This window comes from Schistocerca americana, chromosome 3 (genome assembly GCF_021461395.2).
Source record: "Schistocerca americana isolate TAMUIC-IGC-003095 chromosome 3, iqSchAmer2.1, whole genome shotgun sequence".
Classification (NCBI taxonomy): domain Eukaryota; kingdom Metazoa; phylum Arthropoda; class Insecta; order Orthoptera; family Acrididae; genus Schistocerca; species Schistocerca americana.
Window position 1 is genome coordinate 607,777,197 of NC_060121.1, and position 24,351 is coordinate 607,801,547.

The 24,351-nt window shown below is 42.7% G+C and overlaps 1 protein-coding gene across 2 annotated transcripts in view; it reads left to right on the forward strand.

Annotated features, from left to right (window-relative positions):
• The window catches only part of LOC124605458 (tetraspanin-9), a 534,333-nt gene that overhangs the window by 307,794 nt on the left and 202,188 nt on the right, over positions 1 to 24,351 (forward strand). For both annotated transcript variants that reach the window (XM_047137144.1, XM_047137145.1), the window contains exon 3: positions 12,551 to 12,593. The gene's annotated coding sequence lies outside the window, so the exon portion shown is untranslated. The remainder of the gene's footprint in view (positions 1 to 12,550; positions 12,594 to 24,351) is intronic.

Below are 24,351 nucleotides of genomic sequence, written 5' to 3' on the forward strand. Positions count from 1 at the left end.
AAACTGATTATATGCCTGTAAAAGTTCATATACAGGTGAAAGTGGTTTGTTTCTGGAATATGGATTCTTTCAGCTGTTGTTCTCAACACAAAACAATTTTTCAGGGCCGCCATGATCACCAGAATTCCGGGATTACTTCTCATGGGTACACCTAAACAGCGTTGTGTACCTGACTAGGATATCAAAACTTGCCCAGATGAACACTCACATTATATAAACTTTTGCCGACATCATGGAGAACACATTGAACCGTATTGTGCAAAGTCTATTGAATCGACTTGCTGAACGTGTACGGTGAAATGGACGCCAATTAAGTGACGTGGCTTTTAAAAAGTTATGCCTAATGAAATTTTCATTCTTTCAGTATCAAATAATGTTTTGTTAAGTTTCCCTGATAATTTCAAATTTTTCGTTTTTCTGCGCCATCCTGCTGCGGCATGGGAGAACGTATCGATTACGCACACCTGAAACCGTGAACAAAGAAGTGCAGAGCAGCACCTTTGGGAATCAGAGCCTCACGCCGAGGTGAGGTGGCCGGAGGTGTGACGGCTGGTGGCAAGAAGCGTAGACCGCAGGCAGCCGTCAGCCACGCGGCCACAGTGGCAACAGGGAGCAGGGCGCCGCAAGAGGCTGCGGGAAACGCAAGCCGGTCGTTACGCGCCGCGCCGCGCAGTGTCGCGCTCCGCTGGCCCACTTTGTGGCGCCCCGGTACAAAGGCGGCCGGGGTGCTCCGGTCATAAAATACGTGTGAGAACCGCCTCCTACGTGGGCAGCCAGCTGCTGGTGCACGAGACCTTTTCCCAGGTGCCACTAACAGCCTTTCGGCACGCAGTGCGATATGGCGCGTTTTTCTCGCCGCTCAACGTTTCATCTCAGAGTAGCAATTACAATCTACGTCCTCAACCATTCGCTGGATGTATTCGTCTACAGATTTTACCCTTTACAGCATCCTCTAATACCATGGAAGTTATTCCCTCATGTCGTACGTTGTCGTATCTTCCTGCCCCTTCCTTTTGTCAGTGTCTTCCATATATTCTTTTCCTCGACGATACTGCGGAGGATAGCCTCATTCCTCATGTTATCAGTCTATCTAAGTTTCAACATCCTTCTGTAGCACCACATCTCAAACGTTTCACTACAATACAATGCTGTGCTCCAGACGTACATTCTCGGAAATTTCTTCCTGAAATTAAGGCCGATATTTGATATTAGTAGCCGGCCGGAGTGGTCGAGCGGTGCTAGGCGCTACAGTCTGGAACCACGCGACCGCTACGGTCGCAGGTTCGAATCCTGCCTCGGACATGGATGAGTGTGATGTCCTTAGGTTAGTTAGGTTTAAGTAGTTCTAAGTTCTAGGGGACTGATGACATCAGAAGTTAAGTTCCATAGTGCTCAGAGCCATTTGAACCAATTGATATTAGTAGACTCTCTTGGCCAGGAATGCCCGCCCCTCTTTGCCAGTGCCAGACTGCTTTTGACTTCCTCTTAGCTCCGTCCGTCATTGGTTATTTTGCTACGTAGGTAGCCTGATATTCAGTTTATTGTCGTTCTCATTTCTGCTACTTCTCATTGCAAGTAGGGTGTTCAGGTTTTTATCTTGGTAACGCCACGTAGAGCTCTGTATGAAAATCACTGACTGTGCTGTGTGCAGTCTGTGGCTGGTTGCACTCATTCTTGGAATATTCGCTTGTGTAGTGTTGGGCAGTTGGATGTGAACAGCGCATAGCGTTGGGCAGTTGGAGGTGAGCCGCCAGCAGTGGTGGATGTGGAGAGAGAGAGATGCCAGAGTTTTGAGAGGTCACTATAAGCGGACGACCTGGACGTGTGTCCGCCAGAAAAAGAAAATTTGTAATGACAGATGTCATGAATTGATAGATATATATGATGACTTTTGAACATTATTAAGGTAAATCCATTGTTTGCTCCCGATCAAAATCTTTCATTTGCTAACTATGCCTATCGGTAGTTAGTTCCTTCAGTTGTTAGAATCTTTCATTTAGCTGGCAGATTTGGCGCTCGCTGTATTGCAGTAGTTCTAGTAACGAAGATTTTTGTGGGGTACGTCATTCACGAAAGGTATAGGTTATTGTTCGTCAGGGCTATTCATTTGTAGAGATTATTGAAAATCGGATTGGTCACATTGCGTTGCACTAAAAATGTTGTGTGTCAGTTTAGTGATGATCATAATAAGTAAAGAGAGAAATGTCTGAGTACGTTCAGTTTTGCTCAGCTGTTTGAAAATCAAATAACATAAGAGGTTTTCCAGCACTGTCATTTTTATATTTATCTTAGGGGACGTTTCATCATCACTTTCGTCTTTCTTCATTTACTCTCAAACCATACTGTGTACTCATTAGACTGTTCATTCCGTTCAGCAGATCATTTAATTCTTCTTCACTTTCACTCAGGATAGCAATGTCATCAGCAGATCGTATCATTGATATCCTTTCACCTTGCAGTTTAATTCCACTCCTGAACCTTCCTTTCATTTCAATCGATGCTTTTTCTATGTACAGATTGAACAGTAGGGGCGAAAGGCTGCCTCTCTGTCTTACACACTTTTTAATACGAGCACTACGTTCTTGGTCGTCCACTCTTATTATTCTCTCTTGGCTCTTGTATATTACACATCTGTCCCTATAGCTTACACCTATTTTCCTCAGAATTTGAAACATCTTGCACCATTTCGCGTCGTCGGACACTTTTCCCAAGTCGACAAATCATATGAACGAGTCTTGATTTTCTTTCAGTCTTGCTTCCATTTTTATCCCCAACTTCAAAACTACCTCTCTGGTGTCTTTACCTTTCCTAAAGCCACACTGATTGTTATCTAAAACATCCTCAACCTTTTCCATTATTCTGCACACTATTCTTGTCAGAAACGTGGATGCATGAGCTGTTAAGCTGACTGTGCAATAATTCTCGCAATTAGCAGCACTTTCTATCTTCGGAATTGTGTGGATGTTTTTCCGGAAGTCTGATGGTATATCGCCAGTCTCATACATTCTAGACACCGAAGGGAATAGTCGTTTTGTTGCCACTTCCCCATTAAAACAAAAACAGCGATACCTTTCGATTAAATATATCGTATAGGGTCATTCGTATTATGACGATATATAAAATAATATATCGAAGTTTGCAGAACACGATTGTTTTTCACAGTTGAACACGGAGCTGCTGCTTCAGCCTCATCCTTATCTTGTCCAGTTATCCTAGAAAGTATGTATGGTTGCATGAGCTGAAGCAATTCTCAGTGACATGGGATGGCTGCATTCCATTCCTGACGCCACCCCTCCTCCCACGACGGAATTCGTGCACCCCACTTGTCTGCCTCTAGAGTAAGCACATATCTGAACATATGAGATCGTTTATGAAATGTTTGCATATCATGAAACGGAAGCGTGACGAGGGAATCAGACGGACCAGCACAGCGACCTTCGTCGCTAATTCACTGGACGGAAGATTTAACGCACTCGTCAAACCATGCCAGCACGATTCTGGCCTTGTGACACGGGCAGTTCTCCTGATCAAAGACACCCGTCTTGTAAGACAGTGAGAAGGGATGCAGGGGCCCCATAATTATGTTCACGTAGTCCGCAGCTGTCAGTTTCCTAGCACTGTTCCATGGCACCTCAGCTAATTGTCACCCAATGATGCTGTCGAACTGACTGGGTCTGCTTGCCAGACATAATCTTCACACTCAAGATATGTTATATATATTCTCTCTTAATAGCTAAAGTGTTGGTAATTATTTGTATTGCCTTCAGTTTTGCTGTAGTCTCGCTAAATGTATTTGACGCTGTGGTGAGGCTTATAGTTATTTGCTAACAACACACCTCAGTAACAGAAACTACTTTCGGCGGTTGTAGTTTCTCTTCCTGTTACACTTATGTTCGCCACCAAGGATTATTTCGTGAATACGATTCTTTTTTTACGACAGACTTTCTTGTGCGCGTTCTTACTACGATTATCTTTCCTTCGCCTGCTCGCTCGATAAATATATTGACGCAGTTTTACTGTTCATTACTTCCGTTTTTCCAAATTATACTAAAGGGCGTCTGTACATTTATTTGTATATGGTTAATCTTTACCCGCTGCGTCGACCTTCACAGTGGTTTGCAAAGTACAGATGAAGGTATAGAGGAATCATTTTTACGAATTACGCACATATTTCGTTTGACCTGCTGATGTTGTAATCACTCTGGACTGTACACAATGGTGTGTGGTTATTTAAATCTTGAATTGGGCGCAAATTATGAACCATACATGTAACAAATGACGCGGGGTAGATACAGAGTGCGAAGTTTGACATCCAGAAAGTGAGCCTCATCAGCTAGCTTATCAAATGGTACTATTTGGAACTAAACATGGTGCTCACACAGCCTCTTCAACACAGTTTGTATGTGTGAGCAAAGATAACACAATCATAACTTTCTGAAAGTAATAAAATGGCTCTGAGCACTATGGGACTTAACTTCTAAAGTCATCAGTCCCCTAGAACTTAGAACTACTTAAACCTATCTAACCTAAGGACATCACACACATCCATGCCCGAGGCAGGATTCGAACCTGCGACCGTAGCGGTCGCGCGGGTCCAGACTGTAGCGCCTAGAACCGCTCGGCCACCCCGGCCGGCTGAAAGTAATACCAAGATTCATCAAGATTCTATCTTTTAACTCCCTTAATATTTTATTTTAATTTTTTTTTACTACCGCACTAGATTGGTTCAGTGATGATCATGTTATGGTTCACGAAACGAGCGCCGCGCGGGGTAGCCGCGCAGGCCAGGCCGTGCTATCACGGTTCGCGCGGCTCCTCGCGTCGGAGGTTCGAGTCCTTCCTCGGCATGGGGGTGTCCTTAGCGAAAGTTAGATTAAGTAGTGTGTAAGCTTAGGGACCGATGAGATCAGCAGTTTGGTCCCATAAGATCCTACCACAAGTTTCCAAAGAAACGAAACGAACGAATGTTCATGAGCCATGTCTCGTGCCCTCTCAGGTGACAAAAAATTATTTAATGCAACAACAGACGGGTTTGTCCAGTCGGTGCATTGAATAAAAGAACGTAAATGTATCGAAGTGTCAACAAAATGTAAGTTCATTTCGATGTATCAATACTACACTTCAGTGTACAGTATGTCATCCATCCTTAGCGGTAATAATTGTTTTGTATTACAAAGGCTGCGACGTTTCTGTCACATATCGCTACGTAATTCATGGTTAATTTTATTTAGAGTGAACTGAGCGTATTTGATAGGAGAAAAGCATTGCCTTTTTATAAATGGGAAGGTGCTCTCCCGATATGGTTTCTGGATCCCCTTTGTCGGCAGGAGGCAGTCAGTGAATGTCATTAGGAAAGCGAAGGTCCGCTGGAAGCTGGGTACTTCTCAAGGAAGTAAGGCTATGGCGTCGTCCATGCTGTTGTCGACAGTGCCGGCTTCTCTACTAGCCCTGAGTGGAAGGCGCCGTACAGTCACTACCATCCCCAGAGAATAGTTGCGCCCGATATTTTTGCCTATTCTGTTCAGACGTCAAAGGGCGAGCTACCGAGACACCACCCGACCACAGTGGGGGTCCGTTGCTTTCACATAGCAGAGCCTCCTCTATCTCCAAAGAAGTAAAGGTCTACGACCCCGTGACAGAACACTGCACACCATACAATAGCTTTAGTACTGCGTAATGAACGCTGGTGAGGCGTAGTAGAATTTTACTTGGTCCCTCTAACGCAACATATTCGTAGTACACCCTTCTTACATACAGGTGCCAACATCACAGTCTATCTGTGGCAGTTTGTAAAGCATAATGTTGTTGTTGTTGTGCTCTTCAGTCCTGAGACTGGTTTGATGCAGCTCTCCATGCTACTCTATCCTGTGCAAGCCTCATCATCTCCCAATACCTACTGCAGCTTACATCCTTCTGAATCTGCTTAGTGTATTCGTCTCTTGGTCTCCCTCTACGATTTTTACCCTCCATGCTGCCCTCCAGTACTAAAGTGGTGATCCCTTGATGCCTCAGAACATATCCTACCAACCGATCCCTTCTTCTAGTCAAGTTGTGCCACAAACTCCTCTTCTCCCCAATTCTATTCAACACCTCCTCATTAGTTATGTGATCTACCCATCTAATCTTCAGCATTCTTCTGTAACACCACATTTCGAAAGCTTCTATTCTCTTCTTGTCTAAAGTATTTATCGTCCATGTTTCACTTCCATACATGGCTACACTCTTACTGGTTACAAAACACTCCCTGCCAGTTGTCACACTGTCACCATAGTGTAATATGCACTCACAGTGACCGCACCATTCCATTGCAACTAAATGTCCGTTACTGCTCGACAATTGTGCTGTTTCTTCCCACCCAATGAAAATCTGGCACGCTGGACATCCGCAACCGAGAAGCATGATAATTAACTTAGAGATCCGCTTCAGTCGTATTAATTTTTATTCAAACAACGACCGGTTTCGGGATTTTAAAATCCCGTATTCAGGTGTATGAAATTATGAGTTTCGACCTCCGGCGTGACTTTCCATACAGTAGTAGTTGGCGTTCCTACCGTGAGACTGCCCGGCGGCAGTCTGTCTCCGCCAACATGCAATGAATGGAGCTCTAGCACTGACCTGGTCGATCGCTTTTTGTGTGTTACCAAAGACAATTTCATACACCTGAAGATCGTATTTTAAAATCCCTAAGCCGGTCGTGGAAGCAGATCTCTCTAAATTAATGATTGAACATGTAGTAGGCTGCCGACAACAACTTCAAACCCTGTCCTAACTTTTTTGTTTCCATTACTTCTTCACTCTGTTAATTGTTCAAATGGTTCAAATGGCTCTAAGCACTATGAGGCTTAACATCTGAGGTCATCAGTCCCCTAGACTTTGAACTACTTAAACCGATCTAACCTACGGAAATCACACACATCCATGCCCGAGGCAGGATTCGAACCTGCGACCGTAGCAGCAGCTCGGTTCCGGACTGAAGCGCCTAGAACCGCTCGGCCACAGCGGCCGGCTTGTTAATTGTTACTAGCGATGTGGGTGAGGCTTTCGCATATTTTAACCCATGTCAGTCACCTAAGGAATTTGACTGAAACTGACCTCAGGCAAAAATTCCATCGTTTACTCCTGGTACTGGTATAATTCTATTCCTGACTCCGCAAGCAATCTTGTGATTGGTAGTGGTGGCTCCGTTTTCTGCTTCTTTGACGAAGGTGCATAGAAGTAGTACTATCGTTATACTTCTTTTTGAGTCTCACTACATAATAATAACAATAATAATAATAGTAATAATAATAACTTAGCATAACACTACAACTATCAATACAGCTGTTCAAATCACCTTCCTGATAGAGGCCGATGTGGTATAATCGGACACCGGCGTTGTTCCAGACAGGAAGATACTTACGCTGAAAACTGAATATAAAATTGTTGAGGCTTTCGGGGGTGCTTGTTGATTTATTGTCTATTGGCTTTTGTCTCGCGACCTTCGGCCGACGTTTAATGATATACTGACCTTTCTCCGTACGAGTGGCTGACATTGTCGGTCACCATCGATTTCTGGTAGCAATGCAGAGTGAATCTTTGATAATGTCAGCAACTCGTGCTGCCGAAAGGTCAGTAAATCATTAAACGTCGACCGAAGGTCCCTAGACGGAAGCTAATAGGGAGTATGTCTTTTGTAGACTAGTTGTCGTGATCTTGGAGAACGTAATTGGTTTAATTATCATTGTATGGTATCACCACCAAGTAAAATGAGTGGGGCAGTGGAGAACAGCAACAGCAACAACAATAGTAGTAGTAATGGTAGTAGTGGCGACATCAGGTTTATAACAGTCTCCACGATTTTAATTTCATCGTCTTATTTTGTGATTCAAGAAAGAGATCTGGGTCTTTTTTACTTGAATGAAATCCGTGAAGTGCCCAGTCGGCAAGCAGTGTGTCTAGCTTGCCGATTTCTCACGTTATTTCAGACGTGTCTGCCGCCGATGTTCAGTGTAGCATCACTTTTTTTATGTATGACAGATGCCGTTGGCAAGGATTTTGATATATTCCAAACTTGTGGATGTCCAGTAGGTATTTTACGTTGCCCAGCTCCGTCGCTCTGGCCTCAGACGGGCCAGTCGAAACCGACCGACTGCCTTGTCTTCCTCATCAGTTGCGTCATTTGGATGTGGTTTTGGAAGGGCGTGGGGTCAGAATACAAAAATTTCTGACTCAAGTAACTCCTCAATTTTTACGTTGCCCGGGAGCGAATTTATGTTGGGGGCAGTATGGCATTTTATGTCGCGAGTAATGCTTTCCGTTGAGGCCGATCCTGCCGACAGAATGTCATTTTACTTGTCTATATAATGCTGCAAAATGCAAAGCACGTTCAACATTTGCAGCCATTCCCATCTATACCACATAAATTATATATTGCGCTTCCATTTCTCTACAACTGTCTGACATGGCAATATAATTCTTTGTCTACAAGAGGAACGTCTCGAATGGTAGAACCTGTTGATAGCTTACGTCATCTGTTTGAACTGCACACGTTTCCACGTAATTTTCTGACTCCAGGAGAGCTGGCGCAATCACTTCCGCCGGCCATTGTGGCCGAGCGGTTGTAGGCGCGTCAGTCCGGAACCACGCTGCTGCTACGGCCGCAGGTTCGAATCGGGCATGGCTGTGTGTGATGTCCTTAGGTTCAAGTAGTTATAAGTCTAGGGGACTGATGACCTCAGATGTTAAGTCCCATAGTGCTTAGAGCCATTTGAACCATTTTGAACTTCCACCCCCTCCCCCTTCCCTGTCAGCATGGTTTATGTTTTCAGGCCTACTCTACGGGATTTTATAACGAAATCCGATGCGTGCCTTCTACTTGGTGGAGGTCTTGGACCATGTTTCAGACAATGTGTCATTGAAGTATTTTAGAATCAATGATAACTCTTGCTGCTTGACATGTCCGGTCGGTCGCAGCAGTGACGATCAAATTTACCCCCTCGCACATCAAATATGATCACTGTAATGAATTGGTGGCATTGGTTTCACCTCACGTTGTAGTTCAAGCCTCAGTTATTTTTTTAATTAATGTATTTTAATGGTCTTCGGTACATGCCCATACAGCCACATCAACAGTCTACCGTCAGACATGACAGTGGGAACGTAACTACAACACGACATCCAGTCCCCGAACGGGGAAAATCTGCGATCCGATCGGAAATCGAGCACGGGCCCCTTCGGTTAGCAATCTGTCACGCATATCGCGCAGCTACCGTGGCGGACAGAGCATTTTTTTTTTCTTCTTGATCCACAAATGGAAAGGCTCGTCGACTACTCTTGGTTTCACCGTTGTTCAACGATTTTTCTTTGATGTTCACGATAGCATTATACAGCCGACCAGCTTCATACTCGTTCTCAGGCATCGGATCATAATAATATGAACTTCGTCAGAAACATTTTCAGTGTTTCGGCCGGTATTGTCGCTAGAATCATCATAAAGTTTTGGCTAATCACTATGTGTTCATTATCAGTCTTTCCCATTTGTCCATAATTTGTTGAGAATAGGAATGCTACATTTTCCCACGTTGACCCAGTGACGTCGTCAATTACGATTGCAGTGGGAACCGGACCATCTAGATCGCACAGTGGATAAAAGGAAACGTGTCACCTGGTCGGCTGAATCACGATTATTGTTACACCAGGTCGATGGTTGACTCTGGATAGCCGTTATCCAGGCGAAGGAATGCTCGAAACGACCACAGCACCGCGGACGGAGGCCGGTGGGGGCAGTAGTATGCTATGGAGAACGTTCACCTCGGATTCTACGGGACCAGTAGTAGTAATCGAAGGCACGGTGACAGCTTCCGACACTGTGAACATTACTGGGCATTATCAGCATCCGTTCATGTTTGATGTCTTCAAAACTGAACACAATCTCGACCGCAAAGAAACATCTATTTTGTGGTAACCGGTTTTGGTCAGATTTGACCATCTTCAGACCTTCATACCAAAATGGTATATTTTGTGGTAACCTGTTTCGGTCAGATTTGGCCATCTTCAGACCTTCATACCAAAATGGTATACGGTGTTGGTGAATGTAGAGAGTTATAACTACACGAACGTGAACCGCTGAGTTATAACACCCGCTCCATTCACCGCCACCGCCTACCATCGGGATATGGGGGTCTGAAGATGGTCAAAAATTGACCGAAATCGGTTGCTACAAAATAAATGTTTTTTCGATCCATACTGTTTGTGTCCTTTTTAAAATAATTTATCCCATACCGCTGTACTCAATGAGAACTGTTCTCAAAAAAATACTTGACGCCTTCCCCTTCTTCCAGCAAGATAGCTGCTCATGTCCCAAATTGTGATGCAGTGGTTTGAGAAGCTTGAAAGTAAGCTTACATGTATGTCTTGGCCACTAAATTCGCCTGTCTGAACCCGATGAAACAAATTTGGGACGGTATCGGACGCCAACTCCGCCCCCACGACCCACGGGCCAGTAATTACCGGAAGTAAGTGACCATTGCGTAGACATCTGATGACACATAAACCAGAAACTTACTAATGACTTGTCGAATCCGTGCTACGTCGAATCGCTGCTGTATTGCATTCCGAAGCTGGGCTAACACGCTATGGCCCAACATGCTATTAAGCAGGTGGTCCAAGTACTGTGGCTGATGAATGCATAATTTGTAACGGTCGACTAGCCAAATAAATTTGACCTTCAGAGATCATCGAGTGTATTCGAAAAATTGTTCAAAGATACTGACAGCTTTGTCATCCACCCAAAATACAACCTCATTACTTTCTGCTACTAAGAAAGTGACAGTATATAATGACGTTTTATGTTTCACTACCTGTACCAGGCCACGCGTTGCTGTGGCTCAGTTAGAACGAAAAGAGAGAGCGCGTCTCAATCTCCTCCTCCTCCTCCTCCTCCTCCTCCTCCTCCTCCACCACCTCCTCCTTTCTCTGTCCATATCCTACCCTGTCTTTGTCCATCTCCTCCTCCTTGCTTACCCTCTCTCTCTGTCCATCAGCTCCTCCCCCCTCTTCATCTCCTCCTGCCTCCTCTGTCCCTCTCCTCCTTTCCGCTCTCTATGTCAATTTCCTTCCACCCCTCTATCGATCTCCTCCTCTCCTCTCTCACTGACCTTTAGCCTTGTTTATTGTTATTGGAAATTCGGATTCTGTTGTCTCAATGTTTAGTACAGTGTAGTTTAAAAGCTGAATTAAATCGGTCAAAAACTATTCAAGATGTTTGCTAACAACTTCTCCCCATATGTACATATTCACTACAGTAACGTGTAAAAAATTTGAAGTAAATGGGTCCAGAACTGGTAATAACGTTTCGCTTTTGTATATACATATTTCTTTACATGGTTCAAATGGCTCTGAGCACTATGGGACTTAACTTCTAAGGTCATCAGTCCCCTAGAACTTAGAACTACTTAAACCTAACTAACCTAAGGACATCACACACATCCATGCTCGAGGTAGGATTCGAACCTGCGACCGTAGCGGCCGCGCGGTTCCAGACTGTAGCGCCTAGAACCGCTCGGCTATTTCTTTACATATTACATGTACTAAAAATAGGCATACGAAAACGCATATGTATTCGAATGCAACGTCGTGTCAGAATTTCAAGTCAATCGACAGAATTTTTCGAGCACAAACAAATGCAGGCTGAATTTTTATACGTAAAGCTCAGCTGCCCATAAACACAACATGGGACTGAAAAATATTTGTGGCAGAGTTACATGATGTGTGAAACAGTGGAATAAAAGTTCTTAACCACTAACGTGATTTCCAATCTAAGTTCTAGAATGTCTGATTAAAATCATCTTAATGTCTGCTTGTACCATTCAATAAAGTTTCGTCCTGTTCCACCCGCTAATCGAATATGGGGGCTTGTTCACCTCTGTAGGAGATGCATTAGTCTACTTCTATCTTCATGGTCACTGCGGGATCAACTTCCTGAGGGCTGAAACAGTTGTGCAGTTGCCAGCCTGAAAGATGGTCGATGGAATTTAATAGTGTGTTTTTCGCAAGAAATACCTCTTTCTTCTATTGCTTGCCGGGAGCACGGGGTTATCTGTCGTGGTGAGCTTTGCACCTCTCGCTCTCACTTCATACGTGGCAATGCCACAGCACATGGTAATACGGCTATCACGCTTCGCGTGAGAGAGGTTCAACTGTTTAAATGGTTAAGGTAAACGGGAAATATTTTTCGAGTCCATATTTCCATCAGTAAGATCAACGATATAATTTTCATGTAGCTATCTGTAAATAACGTTTCTCTAAGGCCTAGTTCTAGGTGTAATACTTTCCTTCGGGAAAACAGGCCTTGGTGCTGTAATTACCATGCGGCGAAGCAGGTTTTTCTAGCACGCTCATTGGCCGCCGTTCTGCTACTTACTTAGGAGTCATTTTTCCAAGCTGAACCTGCATTCAGAAGTCTACCGCAACGCGAAAGAAAAAGGCAAAATCGTGACCAAGTATAGTTGGATTTAAGAATCGCTGCTTAGCCTCAACAGAATTAAGGTTAAAGATCTTTTTCTTCTTGCAGGTCCGCCATCTTCCTCTTTCCCGTCGCCGACGTTTACTTCAAGGTATGTACAATAATTTTTTAACAAACTTCCTGGAAAAAATAGCGATTTATAGCGTCTGAATATGTTACTGTTGCAGAACCTGAGAAGCACTCTAGTACAGGAGTACGTGCAATCAAATATGACATACTATTTAGTTTATATTACTAAAGTGATAATGTGCTTCTACAGTTCCTTCTCATTTTGTCCAAAAATTACATTGGTTACAAGTTAAAATTTAAATCATCTTTGCATCATGTATGTCACATATCTTTTATTCGCCTATGAATGAATGGTTGAATACTACTTTAGTATCAATTTTGACTTGTAATCTGTTTTTATTATTGGGAAGAGAGAGAGATAAAAATGCAGATGGAATTATAGGAGGAACTGCCTGTAATCCATAGGTGTTGCTACACGAAAAATGTTACTGATGATTCCACAACACTGGTGAAACACATTTGCTCAGACGAAAACGATTGCCGGCCGCGGTGGCCGTGCGGCTCTGGCGCTGCAGTCTGGAACCGCGGGACTGCTACCGTCGCAGGTTCGAATCCTGCCTCGGGCATGGGTGTGTGTGATGTGCTTAGGTTAGTTAGGTTTAAGCAGTTCTAAGTTCTAGGGGACTTATGACCTAAGATGTTGAGTCCCATAGTGCTCAGAGCCATTTGAACCGAAAACGATTATTGTAATAAGACCGGAAAATATTTGTAGTGAAAAACGTATATTATCGGTAACGCCAGAGAAACGGAAGAGAAGGAAGAAAAGCAGTAATTTGGAATGACAATCGTGGATACAATGGTTTCACCAAATAAGATTTCAATTGCTTGCGACTGAGAGTTTTATAGGAAGAGATAACTATAGTATTTGGCAGTTAGGTATGCGATGTATTTCAAATGTCCGTCTCCACTACAAGTAAAGAAGTCGGAACAAGCTAAAGCACGTCTACGTAGATTCTGGTTTGTTTCGACGAATATACGAGGGCGGTTCAGAAAGTAACCTCCGATTGGTCACAGTGCGGGTTGTGGGGGGAGTAGCGACGCCATCTGTGCGTTCACGCACTCAACAGGTCAGTCGGCATCAAGCCGTGGTCGAGTGAACGTCGTACCTGTGCTAGTTTAGTTTTTGTGGCAGTTTGAAATGTGTGCTACAATAGAAAACCCCGCCAAATGTGAAGTGCGTGCTGTCATTAGGTTTTTTACAGCCAAAGGATATTCTGCAGCAGCTATTCATCGTGAGCTTTGTGCCGTGTAAGGACCAAGAGTTATGAGTGAAGGAGTTGTCCATGAATGGGTACGTTTATTTAAAAGTGGACGAGAAAACGTTCATGATGAAGAGAGGAGTGGTAGACCATCATTGGTGACTGACGAACTCGTTCAGACAGTAGATGCAAAAGTTCGTGAAAATCGACGTTTGTCAATGTCGGAGTTGTCTACTGGTTTTCCACAGATTTCTAAGACTCTCTTGTACGAGATAGTGACAGCAAGATTGGGTTACCGTAAGTTCTGTGCACGATGGGTGCCCAAAATTCTTACCGACCACCACAAAACTCAAAGAATGGCCTCTGCATTAGACTTTCTGTCACGTTATGAGGACGAAGGAGAACCATTGTTAAACAGAATCGTGACCGGTGACGAAACCTGGATTAAGTACGTGAACCCTGAGACAAAAGAACAATCAAAGATGTGGGCACATTCAAATTCGCCTACCAAACCAAGAAAAGCCTCGCAAGATTTTTCTGCCAGAAAACTGATGGCAACGGTGTTTTGGGATGCCAAAGGGGTGTTGTTGGTTGAATTCATGGAACGTGGTACGACCATTAATCAAGACGTGTACTGTGAAACAATAAAAAAGTTACGACGGGCTATACAGAACAAACGCCGTGGTATGCTGACTTCCGGTATCGTTTTTTGCACGATAACGCCCGTCCTCACTCTGCTCGCAGAACAACGGCCCTTCTTGAGTCCTTCAAGTGGGACGTTATCAACCATCCACCTTACAGCCCACACCTGGCGCCAAGTGATTATCACCTCTTCATGCATTTGAAGAAATGGCTCGGGTCACACCGGTTTGATGACGACGAAGAGCTCAAAGATGCAGTCACAGGCTGGCTCCAGGCACAAGCGGGTGATTTTTATGCAGAAGGAATTTCAAAGCTTGTGAAGAGATACGATAAGTGCCTCAATCGCTATGGAGACTATGTAGAAAAATAGTGCAAAGATGTAGTTGTAAGATGTATATATTAAAATATTTTTATTTAACTTGGTGTATTTTTTTAAATCAACCGGAGGTTACTTTCTGAACGGCCCTCGTAATTATTGAAGACACTGTCGACAACGAGCCTCGAAAATTGTTCGTCAGTAGAAAACTACATGTCAAAGATAAGTTTAACGTCACAAGAATTAAGCGGCTTGAACTCTGAAGGAGAATGGATTGGGTGTGGTCTACTTTCAGGGCTCTGACAAATATAAGCGCATGATTACGAGCTTAGAAAATTCAAACTGGCCAGGCACGGGAGACCCCTCAAAAAAATAAATATCTCCACTGACATAAGCTTATGCGACTCAGATTGTTTTTTGTCGGGAAGTTGCTCAAGTTCTTGTTTGTGAGCGGAATCAGTGGATATCAGTCGGAGTCGCGCCAGATAGATGGCTGGTCCAGTCTGCTCTGGATGCAACGATGTGCGCGGTAACTGCCATCTGCAGATGCTGCACATGCCTACACACAGCGTGGAAGCCACGCGATGACTGCTGCTGCTGCGCACGCACGCACACACACACACACACACACACACACACACACTGATCGCCATCGCCGCTTGGTAATGAAATGCACACATCTGTGAGCCTGTCAGCTTTCTGTTTGTCTCAGTAAACAGTTAATGGGGACAGTACAAGACGCCATCAAATAGACACCTTCGAAATTATTGCCATTGTATCCATCATCCGTCCCCCTCATTTCCGAAGACAAAAAGCTCCGATAAGAGAATAGCAGACGTGCCGCAGTAGCCTTCGATTACCCATACATCAGCAAGTGCAATCTCCAGAAATCAGCGAGACTGAAATCCAGAAACTCACCATGGAAACTTGGTAATAACCTCATCAAACCAAATTTCACCGCTGATCAGACATGGCGTGAAGAATGGGTCTCTTCAAATCCCACCTGCCTAGATTTACTTAAAAATCAATGCAGAGCTCGGTCTGTTAACAACTTACCAAGAAAGGAATGGCTATCATTAAAAAGAATTAGAACACATCACGGAAAATGTAAATTCCAGTTTCACAAGTGGGGAAATGCTGAAAAAACATTCTGTGACAGTGGCAATGTGCCACAAACCATCCACAACCTAGATACGGAGGGTCCAACAAGAAGATTTGAATGAACAATGCAAAATGTACACATTGGTACCGACGATGATATGAATCGGCAGCAAACACTGGACCGTGCCTTTTTAACTAACCAAAATGTTACCTACAGTGTGATCTGTAAATATTGTATGTAAGCTTTTGTTAAGATGTACATATGTCGAATGTGCTCTTATTTTGCCTCAAGAAATATGAGTGATATGTCACGTGATGGAGAACATGTCTTGTTTGAGAGAAATTGTTCACCGACGCTTCGGCGACGCTGGGCGGCAAAGAGTAGGTTTTTGCGTCGTGTTTATTCATTGTGTGTTCCGTATTATCCAGTCATTTACTCCGTAAGAAAGGCGGTAGACCTTGCAGAATTAAAGTTCCTGGCTCCCTTCTAAAATATCTTTCTTCGCTTAGAAACACGCGTTATTAAGGTGTTCTTGTTGAAAATGTGGTGGGATAGGCAGTTTGCAGCACTCTGGTTAGTAGACCTTGCAAGTTTGGCGAAATCTCGTCGTCCCAGGGCTGGCAAATATTCAAGGACGCCCAGCGTCGCTGCAAAGCGTCAGCGAACATTTTATCTCTTAGAAAGTTTTCCCCGCGATGTGATGTATCACCCCTAGACAATTGATGCAAATACTTGAAAAAATGGCTTTGAGCACTATGGGACTTGACATCTGAGGTCATCAGTCCCCTAGAACTTAGAACTACTTAAACTCACTAACCTAAGGACATCACACGTATCCATGCCCGAGGCAGAATTCGAACTTGCGACCTTAGCGGTCGCGCGGTTCCAGACTGAAGCGCCTAGAACCGCTCGGTCACAACGGCCGGCTCAAATACTTGAAAACATATGTACAGGGTGATTCGTCTGCCCCTACAGATAGGTTTTACGCAACTCGCAATGCTTTCAAAACCCACTCACGAGATTTTCATACTCTCTCTCTCGCTATATGCAAAAAATTAGTCTTAAAAAGTTACCGGAACTTTTAGTAGGAAATTTAATGTAATTGTATTTTTTACTGGGCGGCGTTATCGCTGGAAGCCATGGTTTTCGAGTTATTCCAGAAAAACGCTTTTGACGGTCACTTTTGTACGTTTTCTTGGATAATTCGAAAAGGACGCTAGTGTAATCTTATCACAGTACAAAATTTAGCTACATTAAATTTCCTATAAAACGATCTGTAGGACCAAGGGTTTGTGCACAGCGAGCGAGAGAAAACAAAAATACTGTTCGTGAAGACATTGCAATGTACAAAAAACCAGCTGAATCAACCTGTATAATGTTAACACACATAAAATTGCCCTTCCAACTGTTATTAATTATTAATGGAATGGGTATATTTGTAAAGGAGAAACGTAAACTCATTTGGTTTAGAGTTCAAAGTAAAGTATCAGTTTACATTGTAAAGAAAATTAACAACCAATATAGGTGCTGTCGACAATTGATCCCTTTTTGTCGAGCAGAGGCACATATAAAGTGCCTACGTTGCACTCCTGTGACTAGCACACATCATCAAATTATTTTTACCAGTTGTCAATGCGGTACTGAAGTACATTACTTTAATTGGTCCATCTGATTACCATTGCTTGTACATTAATGTGCTGTTTCTAATTAACAAGCTAAAGTTAGCTAACCAAACTGCAAAACAAGACAAATCAATCAAGGTCTAAATGATCTGACGTACGCTACCCTTAACAAAAAGTACTCTGCAGCAAAGATAGGCATGCTTAGATGCGGAGAAAATGCGGACTCTACAGCAATTAATTGTTGTAAGGTGACCATCTCCTCAGAGTCCTCTTATTTTTATTAAAACAGATGTGATTAATATTTAACATAAAATTAATATGTGAATTTGGTCCCAGGGTATCCGCTCCCTTGATAAAATTCTTTGATTACAATAGAATCATGAATCGCTCAGAAAAGTAAAAGTTTTGTGATCGTCAGAGTATCGTGTGAGAAAGGCAGTTTTTGCTATTGTGGATCCATGCGTGAAGTTCACGAGATCGGAACTGACAGAGAAGTGGAGACGCCGTGCTAAGGGTACGTCATCGGGGCGGTTGAAAGGCGGCGATAACGACAAAGGGACGGAAGAAAGAAAGAAACAGAGAGAGAGAGAGAGAGAGAGAGAGAGAGAGAGAGAGAGAGAGAGAGAGAGAGGGGGGGGGGCTGCAGAGGCGACAGACAATGGGGTGCGGATGCGATCGGGGCTGTTTGACCTTTTTTTTTTTCCTTTTTCTTTTGAGTCATCAGTCTTCTGACTGGTTTGATGCAGCCCACCACGTATTCCTCTAGTACCATGGAAGTTACTCCCTGATGTCTTAACTGACATCATCCTGTCCCTCACCGATTCTGCAGAGAACTATCTCATTCCTTACCTTATTAGTCCTCCTGATTTTCAACATCCTTCTGTAGCATCACGTCTCAAATGCTTCTCTTCTCTTCTGCTCCGGTTTTCCAACAGTACGTGTTTCGCTGCCATACAATACTGTGCTCCAGACGTACATTCTCAGATGTTTCTTCCTGAAATTAAGGCCTATCTTTGATACTAGTAGATTCTCTTGGACAGAAATGTCTTATTTCCGGCCGGCCGGTGTGGCCGAGCAGTTCTAGGCGCTTCAGTCTGGAACCACGCGACCGCTACGGTCGCATGTTCGAATCCTTCTCCCGGCATGGATGTGTGTGATGTCCTTAGGTTAGTAAGGTTTAAGTAGTTCTAAGTTCTAGTGGACGGATGACCTTAGATGTTAAGTCCCATAGTGCTCAGAGCCATTTGTCTTATTTCCAGTGCTAGTCTCATTATTATTTTCTCCATCTTCGGTTCGTCATAGGTTATTGTATTGCTAATTCTGATGCAAAATTTCTCGCTGTTCTCATTTCTGTAACTTCTCATTAGTTCCCTCGTTCTCTGATTTACTCTCAATCCATATTTCGTACTCATTTGACAGCTCATTCCATTTAGCAGATCTTGCAATTCTTCTTCAGTTTCTACTGGGAATACAATGTCATCAGCGAATCTTATCACTGACATCGTTTCATGTTGCATTTTAATTCCACACTTGAACTTTTCTTTTATTTCGTTCATTCCCTCTTAGATATACAGATTGTAGGGACGAAAGCCTGCGCCCCTGTAATACACCCTTTTTAATCCAAGCACTTCGTGCTTGGTCTTCCGCTCTTATTATTCCCTCTTGTTTCTTCTACATAGTATAGGCTCATATTACCCATCTTACCCCTATTTTTCTCCTAATTTCGAATATTTTGCACCATTTTACATTATCGACTTGTTTTTCCAGGTCGAAAACTCCTATGAACGTGTCTTGATTCTTTTCAGTCTTGCTTTCATTATCAACCGCAATGTTAGAATTGCCTATCTGGTGCCTATACCTTGCCTAAAGCCAAACCCATCGTCGTTAAACACATTCTCAATTCTCTTGTCTATTCTTCTGTATATTATTCTTGTCAGCAACTTGGATGCATGTGCTGTTAAGCAGATCGTTCGATAATTCTCGCATTTGTTAGCTCTCGTAGCCTTTGGAATTGTGTGGATGATATTTTTCCGAAAGTCAGATGGTATATCACCAGACTCATACGCTCTATATACCAACGTAATAGTCGTTTTGTTGGAACTTCCCCCAATAATTTTAGAAATTCTGATCTATCCCTTACGCCTTATTTGATTGTATGTCTTCCAAAGCTCTTTAAAATTCTGATTCTAATACTAGATTCCTTATCTCTTCGAAACGACTCCTATTTTTCGTTTTATCAAGTCATGTCCTCCTCCCCATAGAGGCCCGTAATGAGTTCTCTCCACTTATCTGTTCTGTCCTTTGCATTTAACAGTGGTATTGCCATTGCACTCTTAACGTTGGCGTTCTAGCTTTGTTTGGGCAGAGGAGGATTTGATTTCTCTGTACACTGAGTCAGTCTTTCCGACTCATCTGTTTTTCGATTTCTTCACATTTCTCATTCCTAAGTAACTTGTATTTCTGTATTTCCCTCAACATTTTTATTTTTTTATTTTTTGCTTCCTTCTTTCTTCGATCAACTGAACGGTTTCCGCTGTTATCCGTGGTTTCTTGACAGTTACGTTCTTTTGTTCGGACAGTTTTCTTTCCAACTTCTGTGACTGACCTTTTTAGAGATGCGCATTTCTCTTAAAGTGAACTGCCTATGAGTTGTGCCTTATCGCAGTAAGTATAGCCTGAGCCTCGAAAACATTAACAATTGTGAAACTCATTCTGATGGTGCACAGCGTAACGTTGTTCACAAAGATGGTGCAGTTATGTATCAACGGTTGGAGCCGAGAATATGTGATTAATAATAATAGTGATGATTGGTTGCTTAAAAACGAATACTATCATGGGCTTCTTATTTAGTATAATCATTTACCACGAATTTCACGATAAAAATTTAAAGTGGCGTCACCATCATGGTGAAACGTCCCCTTTGAACAATTATACAAGACTGTGCTGAAACTGACATACAATATTTTTTTTTTTAGCGCAACGCAATCTGACTTTCAATAACCCTACAAAAGAATGGCCCTGACTGACATTAACCTATACCTTTCACAAATCACTTACCTCACAAAAATCTTCGTTACTCCAGCTACAGCAATAAAGCGAGCGCCACTACTGCCAGCTAAATAAAAGATTCAAACTACAGAAGGCACTAACTACTGATAGGCTTAGCAAATGAAAGATTCTCATAGAGAACAAACAATGTATTTACCTTGTCATAATATATATACCAGTTAATGACATCCAGTCCTACAAATTTCAAAACTCCGCCATCTCTCTCCCCACATCCACCACTGCTGGCGGCTCACCTCCAACTGCGCAACGCTACGCGCTGTTCACAGCCAACTGCCGCTGCCCAACACTACAATGGCAGACAACAATGCAAACTAGACACAGACTGCACACAGCACAGCCAGTGATTTTCATACAGAGCGCTACGTAACGTTGCCAATAAGAAAACATAAACAGCCTACTTACAATGGAAGCGAGGCAGATGATGATGACGATGATGATGATTGGTTTGCCCAATCTTTACTCAGTACAATCTCGCCACTTTCATGAATGATGATGCAATGATGAAGACAACACAAAAACAGCCAGTCTCCGGGTGGAGAAGATCCCTAACCTGGCCGGGAATCGATCCCGGGACCCCGTGATCCAGAGGCAGCAACGCTGGCCACCAGACCACGAGCTGCGGATGAGGCACTTGCTTAGAGTTCGCCCTCATGATACGGGATAAGACAGAGCACGTTATTGGCATGGACCGGGAACAATCACTGCGGTTGTAGAGGATAGGTGATTACATACTTTCAACATGAGACACTGGGATGCCGTATTTGAGAATAAACACTGCTTGCCGCAAATTCCTTTACTAATTTTATGTCGTCGTATTGTAACAAATTAAAATTGTTGCGCTGCAAACAGTTGAGTGACATTGAAATGGGTATAAAAGTAGGAAATAGTTTTTAATAAAACTAAATATTCGATAGTATGCACTTGATTTATGCGCCAGAATTTAAAAAAGACATAAAGAAATAAACAACTCGTGTTTTTCACAGCCAGCTTCTCATTCAGTAACTTCAATCGAATTATACTGTAAAGATGTTGAGCAGTATACAAGCAGGTGAGCTAAATCCTTTGGTCACGAACTCGTGTTGGAAAACTAAATTTCAGTCATTTTTTACACAAATGGAAAGAACGCCCAGTGAATAACGGATGATTTGACAAAATAGCAATAACAGTATTCATGATACACATATTGTTCCATGAAAAAAGATAATTGACAGATGGAAATAGAAAAAAAGCGAATAATTAAATAGCTACGGGAAGTGAGAATAGGAGCTGGAGGAAGAGGAAAGTTCGGTTTTAATGTCCCGGTAACGAAAGTAATTGGAGTCACGAACAATGGCGGTCGAGTTTAGGATAGGTCTGCGCCTCTGCAATACGCATTCTGGGAACAACCATTGAGCGTTCAGTACTGTTCTCAGCCTGCTGCTGTGAATGTCGTTAGGCAATTTTTATTCCATTCGTCACGTGTTGTCACGGCTGGTGGGGACGGTAAATGACAAATTCTGCACAACAAAGCGAGATAAGTAATTTGCAATATACAGGTTTGCTTCAAGCGCAGATCAATTGTGTGTGCCTACCGCAACCGTCACAGCCCCCATCCGTTTCTTGAGCTGCGCGAACCACCATCGTTCGTGGACCGGAGTACAGATAATGAAAAACTGTCCACAAGCAAAGATAGGAAAGTTATGATAAAGGAAATCAGCCATGTCCTCTTTAAAGGAATCATCTCGGTGTATGCCGTAAGTAGTTTCGGGAAAACTACTTAAGAGCAGATAGGGGTCTGAATTCCGCTCTTCCGGGATGCGGATCCAGTACCTCAAGCACTGCAGTGCCTCACTCGGTAAAAGACTTACGTTGTACTGTAACGGCTAAAACCGAAATAAATGAGATTATCAGATACATTCATTAAAGGAATCCATCTGCATTCATACAAAAGATGAAGAGGCCATATTGTCGAGATGTCACTTGGACAAATTTAGAGAATATCTCATCAAAATTGTGATTAACAACGGTCAAAGAGAAGGCGATATTTTTATTAAAGATATACTTACAGTCATAAAAATTCTAAAGATTTTGATCGTCACAACAGAAACTAATACTAATTACATGCTGATAGAGTACTTTCGCGAAGGGCGAGGATTTAGTATCGAATACCGTCCTGTCACATAGTTTTAATGTGTCACATTCGACCATTACTGTAAGTACTGTGCTTAATGTAAAGGTACTAATCCTTAGAAATACCGATCGTAGCAGCATTAGTAACGCAAAACGTGTATTCCATTTCACCGCCACGAGTAGTGACATTTAATTAAATCGGACACATGTTCGGCGTATTCCTGCAACATTCACTTCCAGTGTGATTCAGCACGACTTAATTGCTACGGACGATTGGAGGACGTTGCTGAGCGACCTTGCCTTACAGTCACGCACTCACCAATGAGCTTCGATTGCAGTGTAAAATCACGCATTGCTGCCTTAGTCGTAATACTTCACCACTGCGTTTCTTCCACCTATGTATGACATGTCAAGTCTGCCAGCGATTCATGTTGAGTGTAACGAATATGTGTTTGCAATCCCATGGTGTGTTTATTACGTAAAGTGCACCAGCTGCTTGTCGGATTACTGGGCCTCACGAGACACGGCGGAGAGCCTCACAGTTTGTAATACTGCGCCGTTTTACTCACAAGTCGAATGTCAACGCACAAGCCTTTGTTAATGGCTTCGGCTAGGGATGGATGATTGTTTCCAGTCTTTACGGAGTTCTACAGATTATACAATGAAAATAATTACTGATCTTAGTAGCTAACTGAGGCAATAAGACTAATGAACTCAAAACCAAATTACATCTATATATAAGTTAAAAATAAAATTACAAAACACACATAGTCTGCCCTCTAGATTATTGTTTAACAGTAAATCTCAAAGTGCGAACTATTACATTAAAAAACTGTTATATGAACAGAGTAATAAAAAAATGTTGTTGTTGTATTTGTAGTCTTCAGTCAGAAGACTAATTCGATGCAGCTCTCTACTCAAGCCTGTCCTGTAGAATCCTCTTCAACTCTGCATAATTACTGCTATCTACATCCGTTTGAACCTGAGTGTTGTAGTGAAGCCTCGTTCTTCCTATACGATTTTTACGCTATACACTTTCTTCTGTTACGAAATTTACGATTCCTTGAAGCCCCAGGAAATTTTCTATCAAGCGATCCGTTCTTTTAGTAAATTTGTGCTATAATTATTTTTCCCAATTCGGGTCAGTACATCTTTATTTGTTATTCTATACGTCAATCTATCCACTGCCCTCTCCTGTGGCACCATATTTCAAATGTCTGTTGATCCACATGAAGTGCTCATGTGGCCTGAAGATGGCATATTGGAATGACAAAACTGGTTGTCAAAATAAAATAATAACTTCTCAAGACGTACGGCTGTGTGGCGATTTCACTTCGTAAATATTTCAAATACTTCTATTCTCTTCTGATCTGATGAATTGTTTATTGCCTGCGTTTCACTTCGCCACAAGGCTACACTCGAGACACACATTTTCAAAAAGTTCTTCCTACACTTAAAATTATATTCGATGTTACCAAATTTCTGTTGGTCATAAACAGTTCTTTCTATTTGGTCCGTATTGTACTCTCTCTTCTATTAGGACCGTCAGTTGTTTTTCTGCGCAAATAATAAAACTCATCTACTACGATCAGTTCTCATTTTTTAATCTAATTCCCTTAGCATCGCGTGATTTAAGTCGATTAGATGCCATTACTCGGGCTGTATTTCTGCTGAGATCCATCTTTTCAAGGCACTACTCAATCCGCTAAACTGATCTTTAA